The sequence below is a fragment of the Heptranchias perlo genome, chromosome 7 (assembly GCF_035084215.1).
Source record: "Heptranchias perlo isolate sHepPer1 chromosome 7, sHepPer1.hap1, whole genome shotgun sequence".
NCBI lineage: Eukaryota > Metazoa > Chordata > Chondrichthyes > Hexanchiformes > Hexanchidae > Heptranchias > Heptranchias perlo.
Window position 1 is genome coordinate 1,978,210 of NC_090331.1, and position 12,342 is coordinate 1,990,551.

Below are 12,342 nucleotides of genomic sequence, written 5' to 3' on the forward strand. Positions count from 1 at the left end.
CCTGAGAGCAGACGGGGCCTCAGTTTAATGTCTCGTCCAAAAGACAGCACCTCCGACAGTGCGGCGCTCCCTCAGTACCGACCCTCCGACGGTGCGGCGCTCCCTCAGCACCGACCCTCCGACGGTGCGGCGCTCCCTCAGCACCGACCCTCCGACGGTGCGGCGCTCCCTCAGCACCGACCCTCCGACGGTGCGGCGCTCCCTCAGCACCGACCCTCCGACGGTGCGGCGCTCCCTCAGCACCGACCCTCCGACGGTGCGGCGCTCCCTCAGCACCGACCCTCCGACGGTGCGGCGCTCCCTCAGCACCGCCCCTCCGACGGTGCGGCGCTCCCTCAGCACCGCCCCTCCGACGGTGCGGCGCTCCCTCAGCACCGCCCCTCCGACGGTGCGGCGCTCCCTCAGCACCGCCCCTCCGACGGTGCGGCGCTCCCTCAGCACCGACCCTCCGACGGTGCGGCGCTCCCTCAGCACCGACCCTCCGACGGTGCGGCGCTCCCTCAGCACCGACCCTCCGACGGTGCGGCGCTCCCTCAGCACCGACCCTCCGACGGTGCGGCGCTCCCTCAGCACCGACCCTCCGACGGTGCGGCGCTCCCTCAGCACCGACCCTCCGACGGTGCGGCGCTCCCTCAGCACCGACCCTCCGACGGTGCGGCGCTCCCTCAGCACCGACCCTCCGACGGTGCGGCGCTCCCTCAGCACCGACCCTCCGACGGTGCGGCGCTCCCTCAGCACCGACCCTCCGACGGTGCGGCGCTCCCTCAGCACCGACCCTCCGACGGTGCGGCGCTCCCTCAGCACCGCACTGGAATGTCGGTCCAGATTTTGTTCTCAAATTTCTGTAGTGGGCCTTGAGCCCACAACTTTCTGACTCTGAGATGAGAGTGCTGCCCACCGAGCCAAGCTGACACTGTCAGGATGTCGTGGTTCCCATCAAAAACAGATTAACTGGTTATTCGTCTCCTTGCTGCATACATGGGGCGCGGTGTGGCCGTGGTTCTGGGGCGCGGTGTGGCCGTGGTTCTGGGGCGCGGTGTGGCCGTGGTTCTGGGGCGCGGTGTGGCCGTGGTTCTGGGGCGCGGTGTGGCCGTGGTTCTGGGGCGCGGTGTGGCCGTGGTTCTGGGGCGCGGTGTGGCCGTGGTTCTGGGGCGCGGTGTGGCCGTGGTTCTGGGGCGCGGTGTGGCCGTGGTTCTGGGGCGCGGTGTGGCCGTGGTTCTGGGGCGCGGTGTGGCCGTGGTTCTGGGGCGCGGTGTGGCCGTGGTTCTGGGGCGCGGTGTGGCCGTGGTTCTGGGGCGCGGTGTGGCCGTGGTTCTGGGGCGCGGTGTGGCCGTGGTTCTGGGGCGCGGTGGTGGTACTGTTTTTTGTCGTAAAAACCCAACTGGTTCACCAACGTCCTTTAGGGAAGGAAACCTGCCGTCCTTACCCGGTCTGGGCCTATATGTGACTCCAGTCCCCACACCGACCTGGTTGTCCCTTAACTGCCCTCTGAAGGGGCCCCTCAGTTTGTATCAAACAGTTATCAGTGGTTCAGGAAGAAGGCCCATCACCACCTTCTCAGGGCAGCTGGGGATTGGCAATAAAAGCCGGCCTTGCCAGCGACGCCCACATCCCCAGAGTGAATTTTTAAAATTGGCCGGCAGCTCTCCCTCAGTCTCTTGATCGGCTCCTGGGGTTTTGGCCTCAGTCTGCCACCCAGAGGCCATTCCATGTATTGCTCACTCTGTGTGCGGGGGTGTCTCCTGACATCAGCCCTGAACCTTTCAGTCTAACTCCTTGTCTTCACATGTCAGGAGACCTTGTATTTGTGTTTTGAGTGGGCAGCTTCATAAGAACATAAGAAATAGGAGCAGGAGTAGGCCATTCGGCCCCTCGATCCTGCTCCGCCATTCAATCAGATCATGGCTGGTCTTCAACCTCAACTCTACTTTCCTGCCCGATCCCCATTTCCCTTGATTCCCCTAGAGTCCAAAAATCTATCGATCTCAGCCTTGAATATACTCAATGACTCAGCATCCACAGCCCTCTGGGGGAGAGAATTCCAAAGATTCACAACCCTCTGAGTGAAGAAATTCCTCCTCATCTCAGTCCTAAATGGCCAACCCCTTGACTTGAGACTGTGACCCCTAGTTCTAGACTCTCCAGCCAGGGGAAACATCCTCTCAGCATCTATCCTGTCAAGCCCCCTCAGAATCTTATATGTTTCAATGAGATCACCTCTCATTCTTCTAAACTCCAGAGAGTATAGACCCATTCTACTCAATCTCTCCTCATAGGACAACCCTCTCATCCCAGGAATCAATCTAGTGAACCTTCGTTACACCGCCTCTAAGGCAAGTATATCCTTCCTTAGATAAGGAGACCAGGATTGTACACAGTACTCCAAGTGAGGTCTCTTCCTTAGGGCTACATCCGCCTTCTTGTTCTCAAGATGTTGAGCTTTTGTTTGTGTTCTGGGTTAGCACAGCGTGTGGCAGTAAGGGAGTTCTCGAGTGAAGGCACTGTGTATGAGATCTCCTACTGGGGGCTCTGCAGCGATGGGACATCAACACAACTCGTTCTTTCAACTGTTTCGCTGCTGAAACCCCCATCCGTGCCTTCGTTACCTCCCGACTCCACTATTCCAACGCTCTCCTGGCCGGTCTCCCATCTTTCACCCTCCGTAAACTTCAGCTCATCCAAAACTCTGCTCTCCATATCCTAACTCGCACCAAGTCCCATTCACCCATCACCCCTGTGTTCGCTGACCTACATTGGCACCCGGTCTGGGAACACCTCGATTTTAAAATTCTCACCCTTGTGTTCCACTCCGTCCGTGGCCTCACCCCCCATCCCCCCATCTCTGTAACCTCCTCCAGCCCTTCAACCCTCCGAGATCTCTGCGCTCCTCCAATTCTGGCCTCTTGCACATCCCCGATTTCAATCGCTCCACCATTGGCGGCCATGCCTTCAGCTGCCTGGGCCCTAAGCTCTGGAATTCCCTCCCTAAACCTCTCCGCCTCTCTACCTTTAAGACGCTCCCTAAAACCTACCTCTTTGACCAAGCTTTTGGTCACCTGTCCCAATATCTCCTTATGTTTGTTTGACAATCGCTCCTGTGAAGCACCTTGGGACCTGGCAGCAGTGTCCTGGAGATTAATCTTTAAATCCTAGAGACTCCAGGGTAACCCTGGGTTTGAGACTGGACGTGTGGTGAGTGTAACAGGCTCGGGAGGAACAGGTGACTTAAGACCTCTGGTTCCCGAAGCTCTCCACCACTGGGGGTTTTCCTCACCTCATGTCTGGGTCTGTTGGAGACTCACTGATAGAGATTGATCACTATGATTAGTCAACAATCCATCATTGTTGTATCATGTGGACTACCAGGATGGTGGAAGGCGAACTGGATGGACCTTGGTCTTTTTTGAAGCCTGTCCTTCTGTTGTTTCAAGTCCTCTAGTCTGTTGGATTTATAGCATTCTACAAGGCTGAATATTGGGCCTTTTCTTCCCAGTGACATCATTTTGTTTGGTGGGGAGAAAGCCTTGTAGAGTGCTTTAAATCCAACAGACTAGAGGACTTGAAACATCAGAAGGACAGGCTTCAGTCCAGCTCTACCTTGAACCCAACGTAGGAAATTTAAAGCTTTAAAAGCCAATTGTAAAGAAATTTTTCAAGGTGGCAGGACAAGTTGAGAAGGCTGTTTAAAAAAGCATATAGGATCCTGGGCTTTATTAATAGAGGCACAGAGTACAAAAACAAGGAAGTTATGCTAAACCTTTATAAATCACTGGTTAGGCTCCAGCTGGAATATTGTGTCCAGTTCTGGGCACCGCACTTTAGGAAGGATGTGAAGTCCTTAGAGAGGATGCAGAGGAGATTTACTAGAATGGTACCAGGGATGAGGGACTTCAGTTATGTGGAGAGACTGGAGAAGCTGGGATTGTTCTCCGCAGAGTAGAGAAGGTTAGAGGTGAGGGGTTTTGATAGAGTAAACAAGGAGACTCTTTCCACTGGTCAGAGGGTCGGTAACCAGAGGACACAGATTTAAAGCAAAAAAGCCGGGCGGGGGGAGAGTTGTTCTGATCTGGAACGCGCTGCCTGAAAGGGCGGTGGAAGCAGATTCAATAATAACTTTCAAAAGGGAATTGGATAAATACTTGAAGGGAAAAAATTTACAGGGCTATGGGGAAAGGGCAGGGGAGTGGGACTAATTGGATAGCTCTTTCAAAGAGCCGGCACAGGCACGATGGGCTGAATGGCCTCCTCCTGTGCTCTACGATTCTGCGATTCTTTTCTGATCGGGAGTCAAACCCAGGCCACAGGGACATGGAATATATCGATCAGTTTAGTTTATCAAACCGTCAAACTCTCCGATTGTAAAGTTTGTTTTCAATTTCGACCCCTGTTTTTTTTGTAAAACAAAATAAAAGAACTTGGAAAAAAAGCAGGAGTGAATGTTTGACATTTGAAATGGAAAAGAGGGAACTAAAGGTCAGGGAGCGGAACAGGGAAATCTGTTTCACATTTGCTCAAAGGTTTTTTTCCACGAAATTTCCTAGAAACCCTGAAAGTTTTATGACCCGGTTTTTACTGCTTCCTCCCAGTGCAGCTTTCTTTCCAAACACTGAGAACATTTTTTCACCTCATTTGCTGTGGGGTGAGTGTGGGGTCAGGAGCTGAGTACAGGCCGCACTTTGTCGCAGTCTTTAATAGAAAGAACGTTTCTTTCTCTGATCACCCCCGGGGAGAACGGCCTGTCTCTCGCTGTGTGCCATGTCGGCGAGTCTACCGTTCTTTGAGCCCGCGTCAGGAAACGTGACCGGTGATGGTCTGTCCTTGACCTCCCTCTATGCACCGTTCCCCTTCTCTCTTCCCCCCCCCCACCCCCCCACCCAACCCCCCCCCTCGATAGACTCCAGGGAATGTGTAAAACCGCCCTCATCTCTGGCATGACCGTAGTTTGGCCCAGTGACCAAACGTTTGACCACAAACACGGGTACAGCTGTGTAGTAGTTATTTAATTGGACCAGTAATCCAGAGAATCGTGAGTTCAAATCCCACCCAGGGGCAGTTTGAGAATTTGATTCAATTTTTTAAAAATCTAGAATTAAAAATCTGGTCTCAGTAAAAGTGACCATGAGGCTGTCAGATTGTCGTAAAAACCCAACTGGTTCACTGACGTCCTTTAGGGAAGGAAACCTGCCGTCCTTACCCGGTCTGGGCCTACACGTGACTCCAGTCCCACACCGACGTGCTTGACTCTTAATTTGCACTCGGAAGTGGCCAAGAAAGTGACTCAGTTGTACCACATCTTAGAAGAAGGCCCGCCACCATCTTCCCAGGGCAACTAGGGATGGGTAATAAATGCCAGTGACGCCCACATCCCGAGAATAAATGGAAAAGAGATGTCTCGTATGTGTGTTCTGAAACCCTAACCCGTGGGTGGTCATGTTGCTTTACAAATAATTGTTGAGAAAGAATTAGAGGATTAGATTTTCTCAGTTAAATACTCAGTTAATAATTGAGTGGGCACTTTCTGCCCAAGTGTTGGCAAAGTTAATGTCGGGGCCTTGTGAATTCCTGCTCCCTCTCTGTGAGCTGCTGATTATAGTTTGGTTCCGAGAGGTAGCTGGTAAGTTAGACACTTCCCCAGAGAGGGGCGACAGGATCGGTCGCTTTGGTCTTACGTGGTCCCCACGATGAAGGACCCACTCTGCCTATCTCAGAGGTAGAGTGAACCACAACGGGATTGAGAAGAAGCAAGAGAGAGTTCACCCAGTGGGTGAGCTAGTGGGTAATGGCACAGCCCAATGGCAATAACTTGCATTGATTTAGCGCCTTTAACGTAGTAAAACATCCCAGGATGCTTCACAAGAGTGTAATCAGACAAAAATTGACACTGAGTCACATCAGGAGATATTAGGACAGGTGACCAAAAGCTTGGTCAAAGAGGTAGGTTTTAAGGAGCGTCTTAAAGGAGGAGAGAGAGGCGGAGAGGTTTAGGGAGGGAATTCCAGAGCTTAGGGCCCAGGCAGCGGAAGGCACGGCCGCCAATGGTGGAGTGATTAAAATCGGCAGGTGGGGGTCATGAGGAGCCTAGTTCTATGGAGGTGGGATTCTGCTGAGCTCCACTGCTGAGCTTGGGAGCTGAGCTGAAGCCTTGCGGCGAGTTGCAATGGATTTTAATGATCGACGAGGCCCAGAGCTGCGCCTTGCTCGGATTAACATAGGGCCGTTCACAGCACGTGTGCGGGGTCATGGAGAAAGGCAGTGGCAGTCGCCACGGCAACAGGCGGTGTTGGGAAGCTTGGTACCGGTGTCGAGAGTGTCACTGGTCAGGTGTAACTGACCCGACACTGGCACGATGCTCAGGCTAAAAAAAAATAACCCACAAAGATGGAAATGCAGAGTGAAAGGTCAGCAAGTGAAAGGTCAACAGCAGCGATTGGCTGTCGGTGTCGGCCGTGGCTCAGTGGGAGTCACTCTCACCTCCGAGTCAGAAGGTCGTGGATTCGAGACTCACTCCAGAGACTCGAGCACAAAATCCAAGCCGACACTCCCAGTGCAGTACTGAGGGAGCGCCGCACTGTCGGAGGGTCAGTACTGAGGGAGCGTCGCACTGTCGGAGGGTCAGTACTGAGGTAGCGCCGCACTGTCGGAGGGTCAGTACTGAGGGAGCGCCGCACTGTCGGAGGGTCAGTACTGAGGGAGCGCCACACTGTCGGAGGGTCAGTACTGAGGGAGCGCCGCACTGTCGGAGGGTCAGTACTGAGGGAGCGCCACACTGTCGGAGGGTCAGTACTGAGGGAGCGCCGCACTGTCGGAGGGTCAGTACTGAGGGAGCGCCACACTGTCGGAGGGTCAGTACTGAGGGAGCGCCGCACTGTCGGAGGGTCAGTACTGAGGGAGCGCTGCACTGTCGGAGGGTCAGTACTGAGGGAGCGCCGCTCTGTCGGAGGGTCAGTACTGAGGGAGCGCCGCACTGTCGGAGGGTCAGTACTGAGGGAGCGCCGCGCTGTCGGAGGGTCAGTACTGAGGGAGCGCCGCGCTGTCGGAGGGGCAGTACTGAGGGAGCGCCGCGCTGTCGGAGGGGCAGTACTGAGGGAGCGCCGCACTGTCGGAGGGGCAGTACTGAGGGAGCGCCGCGCTGTCGGAGGGGCAGTACTGAGGGAGCGCCGCGCTGTCGGAGGGGCAGTACTGAGGGAGCGCCGCACTGTCGGAGGGGCAGTACTGAGGGAGCGCCGCACTGTCGGAGGTGCTGTCTTTCAGATGAGGCGTCAAAGCGAGGCCCCGTCTGCCCTCTCAGGTGGATGTAAAAGATCCCACGGCCAATATTTTGAAGAAGAGCAGGGGGAGTTCTCCCTGGTGTCCTGGGGTCAATATTTACCCCTCAACGAGCATCACTAAAAACAGATTATCTGATCTTTATCACATTGCTGTTTGTGGGATCTTGCTGTGCTCAAATTAGCTGCTCCGTTTCCTACATTACAACAGTGACTACACTTCAAAATGTATTTCATTGGCTGTAAAGCGCTTTGGGACTTCCTGAGATGGTGAAAGGCGCGATAGAAATACAAGATCTTTGAGGAGAGGACGGTCAGATGATTATTAATGATCAGAGAAGGTTTGTAGAGTAGAAGTTGTTTATTGGAGGATAAGATGGAAATATCGTGCAGTGTTTGCTCAGACCCGCACAGAGTCCAGCAAGTGATGGATATTGGAGAGTCTTTGTTTAACATTGTTCGTATTTTTGATGGAGTCAGTAAGGAGCAGAACTTTGGGTAAATCACTGGTTCTGTCCCCTGGAGGCAGTTGGAGGAGGCTTGAGGGTTCTGTCTGGAGGCTGCATGTAGTGTGCTGACACGGCTCCTTCAGTAAGCATGTTTTCCAACCTCTGATCGTGGTTCGGGAGCTGGGCTGTGAGAATTTGGATGTTTCAGTTACCGACTCTGGAGAATGTGGCTAGGCCCGTGGTTTTTGTTTCTTGTGACGGTTATTTTAGGCTTTTGAAGAATTTCCAACACAGCGCAGAGACAGAGAGGGGGGGGGGAGAGAGATGGAGGGAGAGGGAAATAGAGAGAGAGAGACAGACAGAGTGTCAAAACCTATAAACCAAGTGGGACTGACCCTGACCTTTCACCCCCGGACTGACCCTGACCTTTCACCCCTGGGACCGACCCTGACCTTTCACCCCTGGGACCGACCCTGACCTTTCACCCCTGGGACCGACGCTGACCTTTCACCCCTGGGACCGACCCTGACCTTTCATCCCTGGGACCAGGCTTCCGATATAGACCCATCTGATAGATTAGAGCCTCGCTCTGTCTGCTGGCTGTAACCCTCCTATGTAAAGTCTTAAAATTCTCATCCTTGTGTTCCAATCCCTCCATGGCCTCGCCCCTCCCTTATCTCTGTAACCTCCTACAGCCCTCCGAGATCTCTGCGCTCCTCCAATTCTGGCCTCTTGCGCATCCTTGATTTTCATCGCTCCACCATTGATGGCCGTGCCTTCAGCTGCCTGGGCCCTGAGCTCTGGAATTCCCTCCCTAAACCTCTCCCCCTCTCCGTCTCTCTCTCTCCTCCTTTAAGACGCTCCTTAAAACCTGCCTCTTTGACTAAGCTTTTGGTCACCTGTCCTAATATCTCCTTATGTGGCTCAGTGTCAAATTTTGTTTGATAATCGCTCCTGTGAAGCACCTTGGGATGTTTCACTACGTTAAAGGCGCTATATAAATGCAGGTTGCGGTTGCTGTTGCTGTAGAGCAGTTTTGGGCACTCAACCCATAACATTCTGAGCATGGTCGACAGCACAAATCTACCCCTTGAAAGTTCACAAATCGGAACTGTGAAAGGCCATAAAAACCAGCAGTGTGGGAAGTATAATCATGTCCCACCGATGCAGTAGGGGGTAGTGTTCAGGGGTTGGGCCTGAGACACAGCATTGGGTGCGGTCACTCTGGTCACCCATTAAATGGCGATTCCCTCTGGTCAGTGCTTTTAGCAAAACACTTCCGAACACAACGAGAAACACAGGACCTGAAATAGTGACAGGCACAACTCTCACAGAACCAGTGTCTGATGGGACAGTGTAGAGGGAGCTTTACTCTGTATCTAATCCGTGCTGTACCTGCCCTGGGAGTGTTTGATGGGACAGTGTAGAGGGAGCTTTACTCTGTATCTAACCCTGTACCTGCCCTAGGAGTGTTTGATGGGACAGTGTAGAGGGAGCTTTACTCTGTATCTAACCCTGTACCTGCCCTGGGAGTGTTTGATGGGACAGTGTGGAGGGAGCTTTACTCTGTATCTAACCCGTGCTGTACCTGCCCTGGGAGTGTTTGATGGGACAGTGTAGAGGGAGCTTTACTCTGTATCTAACCCTGTACCTGCCCTGGGAGTGTTTGATGGGACAGTGTAGAGGGAGCTTTACTCTGTATCTAACCCTGTACCTGCCCTGGGAGTGTTTGATGGGACAGTGTAGAGGGAGCTTTACTCTGTATCTAACCCTGTATCTGCCCTGGGAGTGTTTGATGGGGACACTGGGTGACTGAGAAGGAAAGTGTTCTATTGAAAAATACAATAATAAAGGATTTATTCCCCAGCAGCCTCCAATTCCTAGAAAGTACATTTCCAGAAACTTTACTCATGCATTGAATAACACATTTTTGCTAAAGATTTATTCTGCGTTCAGTTAATGCCAAAGCTCACTGTTCATCCATGGTGCGGAATTCTTGGCAAAGTTGTTAACCCTCTCACTGGGGGACAGTTCCACAGACACTGACTCTCACTGGGGGACAGTTCCACACACACTGACTCTCACTGGGGGACAGTTCCACAGACACTGACTCTCACTGGGGTACAGTTCCACAGACACTGACTCTCACTGGGGGACAGTTCCACAGACACTGACTCTCACTGGGGTACAGTTCCACAGACACTGACTCTCACTGGGGTACAGTTCCACAGACACTGACTCTCACTGGGGTACAGTTCCACAGACACTGACTCTCACTGGGGTACAGTTCCACAGACACTGACTCTCACTGGGGGACAGTTCCACAGACACTGACTCTCACTGGGGTACAGTTCCACAGACACTGACTCTCACTGGGGTACAGTTCCACAGACACTGACTCTCTCTGGGGTACAGTTCCACAGACACTGACTCTCACTGGGGGACAGTTCCACAGACACTGACTCTCACTGGGGTACAGTTCCACACACACTGACTCTCACTGGGGTACAGTTTCACACGCACAGACTCTCACTGGGGTACAGTTCCACAGACACTGACTCTCACTGGGGGACAGTTCCACACACACTGACTCTCACTGGGGTACAGTTCCACAGACACTGACTCTCACTGGGGTACAGTTCCACAGACACTGACTCTCACTGGGGTACAGTTCCACAGGCACTGACTCTCACTGGGGTACAGTTCCACAGACACTGACTCTCACTGGGGTACAGTTCCACACACACTGACTTTCACTGGGATACAGTTCCACACACACTGACTCTCACTGGGGTACAGTTCCACACACACTGACTCTCACTGGGGTACAGTTCCACACACACTGACTCTCACTGGGGTACAGTTCCACACACACTGACTCTCACTGGGGTACAGTTCCACAGACACTGACTCTCACTGGGGTACAGTTCCACAGACACTGACTCTCACTGGGGTACAGTTCCACAGACACTGACTCTCACTGGGGGACAGTTCCACACACACTGACTCTCACTGGGGTACAGTTCCACAGACACTGACTCTCACTGGGGTACAGTTCCACAGACACTGACTCTCACTGGGGTACAGTTCCACAGACACTGACTCTCACTGGGGTACAGTTCCACAGGCACTGACTCTCACTGGGGTACAGTTCCACAGACACTGACTCTCACTGGGGTACAGTTCCACACACACTGACTTTCACTGGGATACAGTTCCACACACACTGACTCTCACTGGGGTACAGTTCCACACACACTGACTCTCACTGGGGTACAGTTCCACACACACTGACTCTCACTGGGGTACAGTTCCACACACACTGACTCTCACTGGGGTACAGTTCCACAGACACTGACTCTCACTGGGGTACAGTTCCACAGACACTGACTCTCACTGGGGTACAGTTCCACAGACACTGACTCTCACTGGGGTACAGTTCCACAGACACTGACTCTCACTGGGGTACAGTTCCACAGGCACTGACTCTCACTGGGGTACAGTTCCACAGACACTGACTCTCACTGGGGGACAGTTCCACAGACACTGACTCTCACTGGGGTACAGTTCCACAGACACTGACTCTCACTGGGGTACAGTTCCACAGACACTGACTCTCACTGGGGTACAGTTCCACGGACACTGACTCTCACTGGGGGACAGTTCCACAGACACTGACTCTCACTGGGGGACAGTTCCACAGACACTGACTCTCACTGGGGGACAGTTCCACACACACTGACTCTCACTGGGGGACAGTTCCACAGACACTGACTCTCACTGGGGTACAGTTCCACAGACACTGACTCTCACTGGGGGACAGTTCCACAGACACTGACTCTCACTGGGGTACAGTTCCACAGACACTGACTCTCACTGAGGTACAGTTCCACAGACACTGACTCTCACTGGGGTACAGTTCCACAGACACTGACTCTCACTGGGGTACAGTTCCACAGACACTGACTCTCACTGGGGGACAGTTCCACAGATACTGACTCTCACTGGGGTACAGTTCCACAGACACTGACTCTCACTGGGGTACAGTTCCACAGACACTGACTCTCTCTGGGGTACAGTTCCACAGACACTGACTCTCACTGGGGGACAGTTCCACAGACACTGACTCTCACTGGGGTACAGTTCCACAGACACTGACTCTCACTGGGGTACAGTTCCACACACACTGACTCTCACTGGGGTACAGTTCCACAGACACTGACTCTCACTGGGGGACAGTTCCACACACACTGACTCTCACTGGGGTACAGTTCCACAGACACTGACTCTCACTGGGGTACAGTTCCACAGACACTGACTCTCACTGGGGTACAGTTCCACAGACACTGACTCTCACTGGGGTACAGTTCCACAGGCACTGACTCTCACTGGGGTACAGTTCCACAGACACTGACTCTCACTGGGGTACAGTTCCACACACACTGACTTTCACTGGGATACAGTTCCACACACACTGACTCTCACTGGGGTACAGTTCCACACACACTGACTCTCACTGGGGTACAGTTCCACACACACTGACTCTCACTGGGGTACAGTTCCACACACACTGACTCTCACTGGGGTACAGTTCCACAGACACTGACTCTCACTGGGGTACAGTTCCA

The 12,342-nt window shown here is 53.4% G+C and overlaps 1 protein-coding gene across 1 annotated transcript in view; it reads left to right on the forward strand.

The window, feature by feature from the left end:
* Window positions 1-12,342, forward strand: part of LOC137323454 (insulin-like growth factor-binding protein 2) — a 42,322-nt gene that overhangs the window by 13,051 nt on the left and 16,929 nt on the right.